At 40.5% G+C, this 15163-nt stretch overlaps 1 long non-coding RNA gene across 1 annotated transcript in view; it reads left to right on the plus strand.

Annotated features, from left to right (window-relative positions):
* The window catches only part of LOC132656647 (uncharacterized), a 50903-nt gene extending 44405 nt beyond the window's left edge, over nucleotides 1-6498 (plus strand). Inside the window, exons 5-6 of the long non-coding RNA XR_009594366.1 lie at nucleotides 4334-4528; nucleotides 5019-6498. This is a non-coding gene — a long non-coding RNA (uncharacterized LOC132656647). The remainder of the gene's footprint in view (nucleotides 1-4333; nucleotides 4529-5018) is intronic.
* The last annotated feature ends 8665 nt before the right edge of the window (nucleotides 6499-15163 follow it).

Here is a 15163-nt window from a genome sequence, read left to right on the forward strand (position 1 = left end):
TAGAGATGGTTCTCTAAAGCAAGGAAACAAGCTCCTTGAGAAGAGCCCCAAGGCTTTATTCTCCCGATTGTCAGACCTACTATCTGTCTGAACATTTTAAAGGAGCCATGCCTGACTTCCACCATGCCTCTGCTGACAGAAATTCTCCAGAGGGATGGGTGGCAAAAGAAGGCTGAAGCTTTAAAGTGGCTGGGTCAGCGAGGCGTGATTGAACAGTGTTCTAGTATCGAATACCTGATAAAACCTGAGGCCCCTGGGCACTTGATTTTTAAAGTAATCCTGTCAGTTTCCTAATAAAAGTAATAAATTAACCAAACAGCGGATTCAGTGGTATTTTATGTCCTGAGGGTATTGCTTTCACACTTCAACTTGATAGCATGATTTATCAAGAGATAAATTACAGCTGAGAACGAATGGATTTACCGATGTCAGGGAGACGACAAGTATATTCCAAAGATGTTACCCATGATGGGCACGTACCTGACAAGCATACTTGAAAATCCTCAAACAGAAAGCTTCTCTTTGAAGGCTGGATGACTTTAATTTGCACTTTGGATGTAGGTTACCGCAAGGACGGAAGGATTTTGATAGTCCAAGTATTGCTCTACCCAAGTCACAGTGACCTGAGAGGGTATGTAGCCACAAACCTTGTCTGAAGCCAATCAAGAGGATCAGTAAATAAATAAAGGTAGGTTTATTTGACACACCCACTGACCTCTGGATGTGAGGCAGGCAGCAGAACTGAGAAAGAGCAGAGAGCAGAGGGAAGACATGCATTCTCAGATGGAGAAGAACTTCCCCAAGATGCACGAGATGACCCTGCATTAGACCTGTGAGCCAGGAACACCTCCATCCTCACTCCATCATCTACAAATGGCTGTTATCATACATTCATCATTCTTGTTATGGAAGAATTCTTACACTGGGACAGACTTTTGCAAGTGAAGATTGTCAGAATCAACGTGGAGCTGCTTTTGTGAAATCTTAGCTCCTCAAAACACAAATAGGCCAGGATCCCCATCCTTCATAACCTCCAATGATTTACTCAAAACAACATCAACCACCACCATCAAAAAACTGTCCAATGTGCAACCTTGCACTATAGCTACCCAACATAACAGAAGGAATGCTTCTGCAGGAGCACCTGCCCTACAACCATCTGAGTAAGGATGACTATTTCAAAATATCTCCCCATTTCACCTTTAAACTCTCTCCCTTGCCTCATCCTCTTTGGACACACTCAGAGTTCACCAATTAATTACCCATGTATTACCATTGTAAAAGCCGTTATTCCTAAACAGATATCTTATTTTTTGGAGATGCTCTCTCACTCTGATTTAGGTTTACATACACGTGACTAAAATGAAATTTGGTTGGTAGCCCTGTTCATTCACTGAGCAAGACCTCGTGGTCCCTGCATGTAAGGGCAGGCCACAGGATTGAGGAAGCACGGAGAGTAGAAGGCAGGGGTGACCAGGGTCATCAGATATAGCTTACCTGAGCTTCAGGAAGATGATGACCCTGTATTTACACCTGTGACCTGAGAATGGGCCGTCCCTGCAAATCTATGAATTTTTATATATCATAGCATGTGGCTTAAGAAATGACAGTACTCTTGGTGGGGAATGGCTTAGTAAATTTATTCTTATAATTTTTAATCTTTTGCCAGAAAGTATTTATTATTATTATTAATTACTTTTCTTATTATGTACCCCCCAAAAAAAATCAGGAATGAGGAGAGTTGAAGGTTGGAGTGGATGTTGTTAGCTCTTTACAGAATCTTGAATTAAAAATAAGGCTGAACTTCAAGTTTCCTAGCTAGCTTTGACTACTAACTTCATACAGACTAGAGTCAATTCCACTGAGGGATCAATCCCTCAGTGGGAGTCTCTTTGTCTATCTGCGTATGTGTGTGTGTGTATGCGTGTGTGCACACTGTGACTGTCTTGATTGTTAATTGATGTAGGAGATCCAGGTCTACCGTGGGCAGCACTGTTCCCAGGCAGGCTGGTCCTTGGCAGTATAGGAAGGTTAGCTGGGCCTGTAAGCCTGCAATCAAGCCGTCACGCTACACTCCTCCCTGGTTTCTGCTGTACTTCTTTAGCTGTGGGTACCCTGGTTTGGAGGTAATGCTGTGTGAAATACCAAGAAATCCCTCCTTGATTTCTTGTTCTGCCTGTCCTTGGTGATGGACTGTAAGGTAAAACAAATCTTTCCCTCAAGTTGCGTTTGGTTAAAGTATTTTATTATAGCAGCAGAAAGAAAATTTGAACAGGGAACAGCTTTTATTTTTCCCACTTAAGAAAATTCTTGTTTATATTCACTGAATAAGGACACTTTCACACATGTATACACTGTATCTTGAACACATCCCCTGAATACTCCACCTTTCCACCCTACCTCCTGCTAGTCCCTTTTGTTCCTAAAAAACAGTGTCTGTTGAAGTGTCTATTCCTTTAAAAAGAGGCAAGTTAAGGATATCTTGAACTTTAGACATTTAAAACATATTTTTAAAATAAACTCCAAGGTCTGGGAAACATGCAATTAGCAAGCCAACAATCAAATTGTGCTGAGCAAATCAAAGCAAAAAAAAAATGTCATTAGAGAAAATAGATGTAGAAATAAGATTTAGCTTCAGAAGCAACCAAGCAAATAAGCTCATTAATGAACAGTCCACTCATGGAACAAACAGGATTTAGAATGCTTCCAGCTTCTGGGTACTTTAAAGCCAGCCGTAGCTAGACAACTATGTACACAGATTAAAAGAAAATGGTGCGATGCAGTTTCTTGTTAAACCGCTTCAAAGTTTACCGATAGCCCGGAGCATCTGTCAAAATCCCAAGGAGGTGCTACAAAGAACTATTTTAAACCTCCAAATTCAGGACACCTAAAGAAGTTAAGGCGCCTGTGGTTTTCCATCTTGCAGATGTTGTAGCTTGACCATACGCAGATAGTCTGTGACGTTCTCTGGGTTGGGGGAATGTTTATGTTGGAAAACTATTTAAGTTACTCTTTTTTTTTCTGATGAAATTCTGGATGCATATTTTTAATAAAATAATGATGCCATGTGAGGTGGAACTCTCGAATTCTAGAAGTCAAGGGAAGGGAATCTAGTTTTCTGGTTAAACTTTGATGATAGAAGTTTACTGTCTTGGATATCAACCTCCAGATTAATCCTCCTAAGTGTCCTAAGGGCACAAAAGTCATCTTTAATGCACATTCTTTCGAAGATGAAATATGCCACAGGCTCCAGTAAGAGGAAGAGTTGAATTGGATAGAAGCTTAACTCTTTTTGCCTGATAAAGTCTGGAGTGTGGAAATGAACTCTGATACACATTAAAAGCAAGTGACACCCTTCATTCTTATGTAGTCGCCTATACTTCTAGTGGACAGAGGGTGGCACAGGGGCGGACACCAGGGAGAGGCCCAAGGCAAGCCAACTGTGTATTACAGCAAGTCTGGACATAGCTACCTGCAAGTCTGCTGTCTAAGTCCTTTCTCAACTTTAAGTAAGACCTACAGAGTTAACATACCTGGGCCCATGGTGCTCATGGATACTGAACTACCTACCAAAGAGCATGCATGGGCTAGACCCAGACTCCTGATACATATGTAGCAGCTTGGTCAACACGTGGGTCCCCTAACAGTGAGAGTAGAGGCTGTCTCTGACTCTGTTGCCTGCCTCTGGACCCTTTTCCCCTGGCTGGGCTGCCTTGTCAGGCCTCAGTGTTGCTGCAACTTGAGGTGCCAGGGTGGGTTGGTACCCTTTGGAGGCCTCCCCTTCTCTGAGAAGGAGAAGGGTAACAGGGGAAAAGGGGTGTGAGGGTTGTACTGGGAGTAGAGGAAGGAGGGGGCTTGGATCAGGCTACAAAGCGATGAAATAAATAAAAGCAAAAAGGAAAAAAAAAAAGAAGCCTGAAAAAGAGATTAGAGGTGAACCCTTCCTCCCCTTCTGCTATCTCACCTTTCTTTCCATTTGGTTAAAAAGGTGAGAGAAACTGCTGGTGTTATTCTTACACTGGGACAGACTTTTGCGGTTTGGACCTCACTGACAAAACTCTTCGTCCCCTCTCCTTTCTCATTTGGTTTGTTTTCAAGCAAGCAGTTTTTCCAAGGCCACTCCTGTTTTTGGTTTGTTGAAGCAACACCTATATGTCAGTGTCTTTTCCCTGCATTTGCAAACACTTAAATATATTACCTTTAAAAGTCACACGACAGGAATAAGGGGAAGAAAAGACACCATCTCAAGGGATTGTGACGAGTGCCGTATTGAGAAAAGCGTGCACCTGATGGGTTTTCGCTAACCGAACCTTTCCATCTACTCTTTACACAGGCAAGGACATGGAGCATTATAAGAACTCAAGACACTACTTTGTAGCCTCTTAATTCCACCCTGACAAGGATAATCACTCTGTTGACGTCTAACACAGCAGATCAAGTTTTAAAATATCCACTTTAAGGGAGTGGGATCATACAGCATGCGTCTGTTCATGTCTGACAACGTTCATTCTGCACAGGTGAAGAGGAGGTGAGCTGCTGCCTTCCTGCTGCAGTGTGAATCAGTTCGCTCCCATGGCCCTTCATGTGGTACCGACAGACACACTGTCCATCTTCTCTTTGGGGGATGAAGGTTGGGTTGCCTGATGTTCTTGCCTCCTGGAAGCAGTGTTGCAATGTGCAATCACGGATCTTTTGCTAAGTGTGTGTGCTATTACTGATGGTTACATAGTTAGGAGCGAATTGATGGGCCAAAGAGTACACATATGTTCCATGGTTAGCAAATGCTGAACGGTTTTCCAACTCAGTTGCTACAGTTACTACTGTGGCTTGAGACTTGGGGTTTCTCTGTCTTCTCACCATTGCTTTTTTTTTTTTTTTGGTGCATTTGACAGTTCAGCCCTTTTGGTATCTGCATGAGTAACACCGTGTTCTTAAAAATATGCACACTGTGGAACATAAGTGGCGTGTTAAAAGTCAGTGTTGAAAGTATGTTAAAAGTAATTTTTTTTGCTCTGCAGATTACATAAGACAAATATCCAGAGGACCTCAGTGGGAATGACTGGTGACAGGCTACTCATGCATGAACAGTGTTCTGAAGGTGGACAGTCTTTACTGTAGAAAAAACCTGCAGGGTTGCTTTAAGGTGCCGGCCGCATCTTAGAATCTAAATAAAAATGACGTATTTCCTACCCCATGTGATGTTTCTTGGGCGTTTTAAAGAATTCAGATCAATACCTGATTGCAGGCAATTTGACCACTGCTTAATCTACATCAGCACAAAAAAGTGCTGTGCTGGGGAGTCCATTCACATGCTAATACTCGGAAGTATTTTTCCCTGAGGAAATCTAAATTCTGCTATCATTTATTAATTTGACTTCCCTTATTTCTACAAGCTGAGTTTGGAAAGGATGCATATATGTGTTTCTTTTTCTCTTACAGCTGTTAAATTCACTGCCATTCATTGTTCTAAAATCACATCAGCGTATTCACAGAGAGCCTGCCTCTGTGCTGACCACCAGCAACTTTGAATCCCAAATGCCACCCAGGAAACCTTTGGTGAGACGGCACACAGACTGGCTAAGAGGAGCTCTGTGTATTGCCCTCAGATAATGAGACATATTTGCCAGCAAGTAGACGGTACTCACAGCTACACAAGAATATCTTCAGGCATCTTCTGGCTCCTTCATTCTGCTCTGTCATTCTCAGTGTACCAGCCTTGACGCTCACGCTGTAGCCCGATGCTTGCAGGGTGGCTGGTATACTTCACACATAATGTGTGTATTCAAGGTGTAAAGGGAGGAGAAAGGGGCCAATGTAGCTCTGTCACTTCCACTGGGCAAAGTCGAGAGCTGTAGAAAGACTGTATCCTGTAGGACAAAAACTTAAAAAAACCAAAAAAACCAGCAATACAGTATGGGATAAAACAGACTAATAAAAAAGCAATTATTTTATCATTTCTAAAGATCAGGAATTCCACAGAACCTTACCCGGGGAGGTCCAGTTCAGAGCTTCTCCTAGTTGTATTTTTATGAGCATATGTTAATTGTACAAATGGGTTTTATGGTAAAATTTTCATACAAGCATATAATTTACTTTGATCAGACCCTCTGTAGCGCTCTCATATCACTTCTATAACCTTTTGCTCTTGTAATTAGGATGCTCTTGATTATTGCTCTTGATTAAGATATTGTCAGTGGCTGCAATCATTTTGAAGCACGAGTAGGTAAAATGCAGCCACTATTCTGAAAAATTTGAGAGTCCATGTTCAAGACTGGTTGCATCTACTTTCCTACACTGTCACACTGATTAGCCTCAAATAAATGCTGTCTTCTTTGTTTTGTTATTTCATTTTATTTTAATTTTTAAAACAACCAACCAACCACCATGACTAGGGCCAGAGGAACCATTCCTGATGTGATTTTTCTCAGAAGACCTGCCTCCTACCATGTGGACCTTTCAAGGTCTCCGTGTTGTCTTTTCATGACATGGCAACTTGCTTTCCCCAACAAGTGACCTAAGGGACCCCAAGGCAGAAGCTACCGTTTGTGAAACAGCTACCCATGGCTAACACTGTAGTTTAAAGGTGTCCTGTCCAAAATTTCATGTGGTAATAATAAGAGTTTACAGGATTCTCTTGTTTCCCATGTCACGGTAGGGCTGCTGGGATCATACATACATGCTAATGAGTATTGCTTTTATATTGGTTCTTAGAACCCAATCTTAGCCATCAAGCTTGTGTGGCAAGTGGCTTTACCCACTGAACCATCTTCACAGTCCTGAACGTATTTCTAAACCACTGTAGTCTCCTTGACCAATCTGGAGTTACTTGTTCAGTGCAGTGAAGCCTGGGAAATGTGTTGAGGGTTAGAGGCTGTGATCTTTTTTTTTTTCCTTGAGCAAAGCAGTGGCTATGCTAGCTGAGAGAAAGAAGAGCTGAAAGCCAGCCAGCTCAGTGCTCTGCAGGTAGCAGAAATGCCAAATTATTCTAGAGTTTATCTGAAGAAACAACAGTTTAGATAAAGCTTTCTGCTTTTTTTTTAATAAGGCTTTTTGAAGATTAGTAAAAAGAATGGCCGGAACTATTAGACTTGGAAATGCAAGATGAACGAACACACCAGAAGTGAATGGTGAGCAGCACAAATGAAAGACATAGACCCTAATTCATAGGAAATTAATACCCAAAAGGATGCTTTATTGTAAACTGCTAGAAACCATTTATTTTCTTGCTGTACAACCTAGTAAATTCTAGAGGAATTAGAAGGCAGAGCATGAAAAGTGAAACCATGTTAAGAAATTGGGAGACATTTTAGGTAAATATTTACCTGATCCCAAATAGGGAAAGACTATGCAGGCTTACAGACAACAGACTAAATAGCAAGGGAAAAGATTAATTTTAATATTTAAAATTAAACACTCTATGTCAAAAACACCATAAAAATTTAAAAGCAAATGAGGAGATTATGCATTATTGATATTTGATGGGATATGTTTATTAACAAGAAAGATACTGTAGCTTTGCTTGAGGTCTATGGCTCTTTTCTGTGGAGTAGATATTTCAGAAATTAAAATAAAACAGTGGGAAAACATTAATATGTAATGAGTTAATATAACTGGTAATAAAACTTCTATGTTCTCAATAAAGTAAGCAAAAACATAAACCTAAAATTCATAGAACAGATAGAACACATGGCCAATAAGCAAGAATAAAAGCTCAACTTCATTAGCAATCATTCTGGTGGAAATAAAAGCAGAAATAAAATTTAACGCTTTGTCTATAAGATTAACGCAGATTGCTCGGTGTAAATACACCAGGACTGGCCAGATTGTATTACAAAGATGTTTATTCCTGAGTCTGGCCAGGGAAGCAGATTGGCTGACTGCAGATCTTCACCTCAGTTCTTCCAAAACCAATCAAATCCCTGGGGCTTATCCCCACTCCAGCAGCTAAGTACAGGCTGCAACTCCACTTTGCTCTCTTATCCTAGTCTTCAGTGGGTCTGCATGTTTCCGCTTCCTGTCATCTCCTTTCTCAACACCAGCAAGCAGTCCCTGGGAACTCACAGCGCAGTCCAGCCAGGGAGGCCAATGACAGATCTCTACCTCTCCTTCTGCTCCTGTAAAACAGGTTCTCCAGTCTTGTCTGTAGCAGACCACCTGCTGTACTCCTCCCTGCTCTCCCACCCCTGCTCGCCCCATTTCAAGTGGATCACACAGATCTACCCCTCCAAACTTTCTTTTCCCCATTCATGGTTTCCCTCAGCCTGGACTTCAGCAGGCATTCCCTGGGAACTCGTAGGCCACTTCAGCCAGCAAAGCAGGTAGGCTAACTGCAGATCACCTCTCCAAGTCCAGTCCCAAGTCTCATCCCCAGCTCTGTAGCTCTACCAGCGGTGGCCTCTCCTCACTCTCTGACTGCATTCCCAGAGGACTAAGCAGATTTTGGTGGAACCCTGCTTTTCTCCCTCCTGCGGACCCCCTCTGACCATCCTCTAGCACACCCTAATTTCTAAGTTTCAGATCTCCATGCATAGGAACACATTTTGCTCCCAACCCCAAGTGGCTACACCTGGCAAGATCTCAGAAGCATTTCCTACCAGGCAACAAACAGCCACAACATTCTCCTAAGAAATGAAGAGGGCAGCAGTAACAAAGCGATAAAGCACCCACCTAACACAGACAAGACCAGATATCTAGAATTACAATCTTTCAAAACCCAGATGCCCAGATGCCAGAATAAAAACAAAATTAGTAACAGCCAGGACAATGTGTCTCCACTAGAGCCCAGCAACCCTCTCACAGCAGGCTCGGAATATTGCAGCATAGCTGAAGCAAATGACAAAGGCCTAAAACAGCCTTTATGAATATGACAGAGGTCCTTAAAGAAGAAATAAATAAATTCCTTGAAGAAATCTATGAAAACATGAATAAACAATGCAAAGAAATGAATAAAACAGTTCAAGACATGAAAGTAGAAAAAGAATCAATATAGAAAACCCAAACTGAGGTAAATCTGAAAATAAAAAATTTGGAAATTTGAGCAGGAACCTCAGAGGTAAGCATTGCCAACAGAATACAAGACATGGAAGGGAGAATCTCAAGCACTGAAGAGATAAGAGAAGAAATGGACACTTCAGTCAAAAAAAAAAAGTTAAATTAAAAAAAAAAAAAAACCCTGGCACAAAAAAAAAAAAATCCAGAAAATTTGGAACTTAAAACCAAACCAAAACAAAAACCAAAGTAAAAAGTAATAGGAAGAAGAGAAGAAAAAAGGAGGAAGATGAGAGCTAGGTCAAAGGCAAAGAAAAAATTCTCAACAAAATCAGTAAAAATTTTCCCTAAAGAAAGAGGTACCTGTCAAGGTAAAAGAAGCATGCAGTATTCCAAGTAGATTGGGCTAGAAAAGAAGTTCCCCTCTGTATATAATAACAAAAACATTAAATGTACAGAAAAAAGAAAGAATATTAAATGTTTTAATGGAAAGAGACCAAGAACATAGAGAGGTAGACTTACTAGAAAAACACCTTGACTTCTTAATGGCGACTCTAAAAAGCAAGGAGAGTGTGGACAGATGTTCTACAGGCTTTAAGAGACCTCATATGCCAGCCCAGATTACTCTACCAAGCAAAACTTTCAATCACCCTTGACGGAGAAAATAAGACATTTGATGATAAACCAAATTTAAGCAATGTATGCCTACAAATCTCATAGAACTGTTTTCACATAATTGGACACAAAGCAAGTCTCAACAGATACAAGAAAATTGAAATGGCACACTGCATCCTATATGACTAGCATAAATTAATGTTGGATATCAACAACAACAGAAACAACAGAAAGCTTATAAACTGATGGAAACAGAACAAATCACTACTGACTTAGAAATGGGTCAAGGTAAATTAAAGACTTCCTAGAAATGAATAAAAATGTATACACAACATACGTTTTTTTTAGGGAACACAGTGGAAATGGATCTAAGAGACAAGTTCATAAGAGCTAAATGCCTACTTAAAAAAACACTAAAGATCTCTCATAAAGGCAATGTAACAGCACACCTGGAAGATCCAGAACACAAGAAATCACACCCAAAAAGTAGATGGCAAGAATTAATCAAATAGAAACAAAAATAATTCAAAGACTTAATGGAACAGATACTTGGTTCTTTGAGAAAAATCAATAAAATTAACAAGACTTTATCCAAATTAACTAAAAGGTAGAGAGAAAGAATATACATAACAAAATTAGAGATGAAAGGGTAGATATAACAATACACACTGAGCAAATCCAAAGATTGAGAAGGACATACTTTAAAAACCTATACTCTGGTGCTGGAGAGATGGCTTAGAAGTTAAGAGAACTGAATGCTGTTTAGAGGATCCAAGTCCAGTTCCCAGCACCCACACGGCAGTTCACAACTGCCTGTAACTGTGCCACGCATGAAAATGAAATACTACACTACTGCAGGTAAATGGAATATCCCTAGCACCAGAGAATAAAGAACTTAATGCAAGATGCCTGGGGGTTGGCGTTCTGCCAGATAGCCATAGAGGAGGCAAGTCCAGTGGCCAGGCCTGCTTCAGTGAACCAAAGAAGCACAGGTGTCCACCCACATCCTCTGCCATTAGCACAGCAGCTTAAAGGAAGGGCTGTAACATTGCGGTGTCATCACCGTCTTTGGAATGCCTGAGTGACCTCTGCTGTCTGCCACCAGCGATCTCCTTAAAAAGAGCTAACTGTAAAATCCTGTGGAAAACTCTGTTTCACACTCTCAGTGACATCTGGCAACTTTGCACAAGGATCTTGCTCTGAGAGCTCTAGCCACTCCTCAGAAGAGTGGAACCGAGACTCCCAGGCTCCGTCAGTTTCCTGCCTGAAGATGGCAGCGCTTGAGACAGTCCTGGAGAGGAGCCCGTACTTCCCGCAGCAGTGGCGGGAACACAGAACAATAAAACACGCTGGAAAAAGACAGCATCTTTAATAAATGGTGCTGGGCAAACTTGATGGCTGCATGTAGGAGAATCCAAATAGATCTATACTTATCACCTGAACAAAACCCAATTTTAAGTGGATCAAAGACATTAATATAAAATTAGATACATTGAACCTGATAGAAGAGAAAGTGTGGAATAGCCCTGAAATACATAAAAAGCTCAACAAAACAAAACAAAACAAAACAAAAAACAACTGAATATCAAGAAAACAAATAACTCAATTATAAAATGGGATATGGAAAATTCTCACAAAAGAAAATTCAAACGGCTGAGAATCTTGTAAAGGAATTGTTATGTTATGCTATATGTTATGTTATGTTTATTATATTTTCCAGCTTCGTGTTTTTGTGGATTCCTAAGTGTGTGAACAAGTGAGTCTTTGTTTCTTGTGCCTTTTCTTGGGCTCTTTTCCTTTTGTCTGTTTTGTCTAATTCCAATGTGTAGTTTTTAATCTTATCTTATTACGTTTTGTTTTTTGTTATTATGCCCCAGAAACCTGTTTGATTACTAGTGAGAGACAATCTCTGAGATAGGGAGCATCTGGTTGAAGGTGAGGTCAGGAGGAACTGGGAGGAGCGGAGGGAAGGGAAACCATAATCCAGATATATTATGTAAGAAAAAAAAAATCTATTTTCAATAAAAGAAAAAGTAGATGAAATTAAAAAGTCTTGTACTCCTTTCTTTCACAGGGCCATTGACTAACCTTCCTTAGGAGACTTCAAAATGTCTGCTCATTTCCATATGGTAATTTCATGATAGGGCTGTAATCTGAATGGATAACAGAAACGTTAGTGTGAAATGGTTATCTCGCTATCATTTACAGAAACAAAAAGAAAGCCATGTAAACATCCCACAGTCAACTCTTAGCTAAAACAAATCATGGAAGGTCCTTGTGATGGGACATTAAGTTGCTGTTAAGATCTTTAAATGAGTTTCAGTGACTTAAAAAAATGTTCATGATACATTTTAATTATAAAGCCACTTACAATGCATGGCGAACATGGGAAAGCATTTAAAATTTGGAATACGTATTATATAAAAGTTCAAAAGTGTGAAGAAGATATAGCGACATACGCAGAGTATTTCCTGAAAACTGTGTTTGAGGAAAGGGGCACCGAAAATGCTGCTTTTGTGATCATAGAAAAATAAAGTATAAACAGGCTGCTTAATGGTATGATTGAGCCTGTATTGTTGCTGTTAAAGATTTGCAGTGTTTATCTGGCCTGTATGTGTGTGGTACTGGGGGAAGGGGGTAGATCTTGTTTAGGGAACTTATGTATAAAAATACTAAAACTCATTTTGTCAGGAAGTGGTAGATTAAACGCTGCAATAATGCATTAACTCTTTCAGGTCACTAAGGGACCAATTAGTACACTATGCTAAGGGGCAGTAAATTGTATCCTACTAGCCTGGAGGAGAGCAGGCATGTCCCGAAGCACTAACTCATATCACCACTGGGAAGTGATTCAAATCTGGGAAGAAACTGGTTCATTGAATATTAATTGAATGGGTGAATAAATGAAGGGAAGGCAAAGAAGAGAGCTAACAAGCTAACATGTATTGATTATTTACCGTGTGCCGGAGGCTTCACATTCATTATCTCATTTAATTCTCATGGAAACTCCATGAGACCCCTATTATTATTACTACTTTACAGGAAAAGAAATTAAATCCATACTAGAGACTTGGATGCCTTCCTGTCTGTACTACAGGTGTTGACCTTAAACAGTCACTTGTTTACTATAGTCAGTAACACAGAATCCCTCTCAGTTCCAGAATCTTATTAGGAAATAACCGATTCATAAAAGCTCACAATTCAATAAACCTTATTTTTCTCCTCCTCTTCCTTTTTTTTCTCCACCTTCTTGTCCTCCTCTTCCTCTGTCTTCTCTTCCTCCTCTATTTTCTCCTCCTCCTATCCTCTTTCTGCTCTTTCTCCTCTTCTTAAGGCGAAGCCTCGCGGTGCAGAGCCAACTGTTTGGAACACACCATTGAGTTCAGGCTGTCCTCAAACTCAGAGAGATTTTCCTGTCTCTGTCTCCTGAGTGCTGTGATTAGAGCTGTGTGCCACATGGCAAGACTTTCCTTTATAGTGTTTAGCTGAATACTTCACAAAGGATGTAGTGTCGTAAGCAGGGAAGAGCCTGGGCAGCAAAAATATTTGGGATAGTCTTCATTTCTATGAAAAGAAAGCGGTTTACATTCTGAAAAACATTTTTAAAAGAAAAACATTTGTTAAAAGAAATGATCTAGAGGAGAGCAGAAGACTTTGATAGCTAAGGACAGAAGGAAAGCTGCCAGGGTGGAAAAAAAGACTGAAGAAGTGGGGGCCTGGAGGGGTGAAGCTATGTTCTATCCATTAACCATTACTTTTACTGGGTACCTGGGACACTTTCTCTTAACCTTGAGGAGGGCAAAGGAAGACATTTACAGGACAGTTGGTCTGAGCTTCACTGCACCTTGGAGCAAAGTAAATGTGTTTGAAAAGGGAATGCATTTCTAACTTACTTCATTAACGAGAAGTTCTAACCTAGTCAGCTAACACAGACTCATGAGTGCAGTAAACTGACAGGAAAACACAACATTGTGGTGGATCTGTTGTTTATTTTTAAAATATCTTTTGTACTTTATTTTACTTAAAACTTTTATTTTTAAATATAATTTTAAAATGCTTCCTCTCTTTCTTTTCATCTCCCCAATCCATCCCATATTCCCCTCTTCTTGTTCCGTTTCAAATTGATTACCTCATTTCCTCATATTCTTTTTACATACACATACACACAGTTACACAGACACAACACACAGACACACACACAGACACACACACACACACACGCATGCACCTCCTTTAGTGTTGCTTGTATGTAGATGATTTCAGGGCTGACCCGTTGGTATTAAATAACCAATCATACAGCTCATTCCCGGGGACATTTTTTTTTCCAATCATTTTCAGCATTGTTTGTCTATAGTTGTCTATGGGTGAGGCCCTGTGAGATGTCACCCGTGGTAGTTTGGGTGACAATGGCCCCCATAGGTTCGTGGGGTTGGCACTTGTTGGAGGAAGTATGTCACTGTTGGCTGACTTTGAGGTTTCAAAGGATCAAGCTAGGCCCTGTGTCTCTCTTCCTGCTGCCTGCAGATCAAGACGTAGAACTCTTGACTCCTTTCCCAACACCGTCTTTGTCTGTGTGCCAGGATGCTTCTTGCCATGCTGATAATGGATTAAGCCTTTGAACCATAAGATAGCCCCAATTTTATATAAATATATATCTTTTATAAAAGTTGCTGTGGTAATAGTGTCTCTCCACACCAATAGGACACTGACTGAGACATCTCCCTTCACTCTTTCACACGTCTATTGGTGCTGTACTTGTTCACAGTTGGAAGGTACCACCTCACCTCACACTACCTGGTTGGCTGGCTTACAGTCCTTCCGCCCCCTTTCCCACGTGTTCCCTGAGCCTTAGATGCAGGAGCTGTCTTACAGGTGTGTCCACTGGGGCGGGCAATCCATGGTTGGTTGTGCTCTGCATTTTGACTAGAGATTCATTTCTCAGGTATATCCTGAGCTGGGAGGTGTTGTTGCTCTGAATATCCCCTACGGGAAGCCAGGCAGCTCAACTGTTTAGACAGTTGAACGTTCTGAGTACTCAGTTCTCCGTGTCTATAATTTTCATTTTTAAAAGACAGTCTTCAAGAAATAAAATAAAAATTTTAAAAAGAAGTCTTTTCTCATTCTTTTCTGCTTCTTCGTTTGGGTGTATTTATATTTCAGCTCTCAAAGAATGAGGGGGCAATAATTTTCTTTCTCGAAAGAAAATCCAAACTACTGACATCTTTAAATAGATTTATACCCAAATTATACACTGTAAGTCTACCAGAAACTTCACAAAGAATCATCCACATGGCCTTTTGTATTGGGATCTTTTATATGATACTGAAACTCATGTAGGAGGGAGAAAATAATGATTAGGCTTAAGCAAAGTGAAAAGATATTTTCTCAGCTGGAAGCTGTTAATACTTCAGCTGATAGAGACTTGGAGAATAACTCCTCTGTTGTGTGCTTAACAAATAAATATACAGGCAGTGGAATAATTCACAGGCTGAGAAATCGCAGGAGGGAGATAGTAGCAGAGCAGATCTGAGACGGATCGTTTTTCCGCTTATGGGGATGT

The sequence above is a fragment of the Meriones unguiculatus genome, chromosome 9 (genome assembly GCF_030254825.1).
Source record: "Meriones unguiculatus strain TT.TT164.6M chromosome 9, Bangor_MerUng_6.1, whole genome shotgun sequence".
NCBI classification, from domain to species: Eukaryota; Metazoa; Chordata; class Mammalia; order Rodentia; family Muridae; genus Meriones; species Meriones unguiculatus.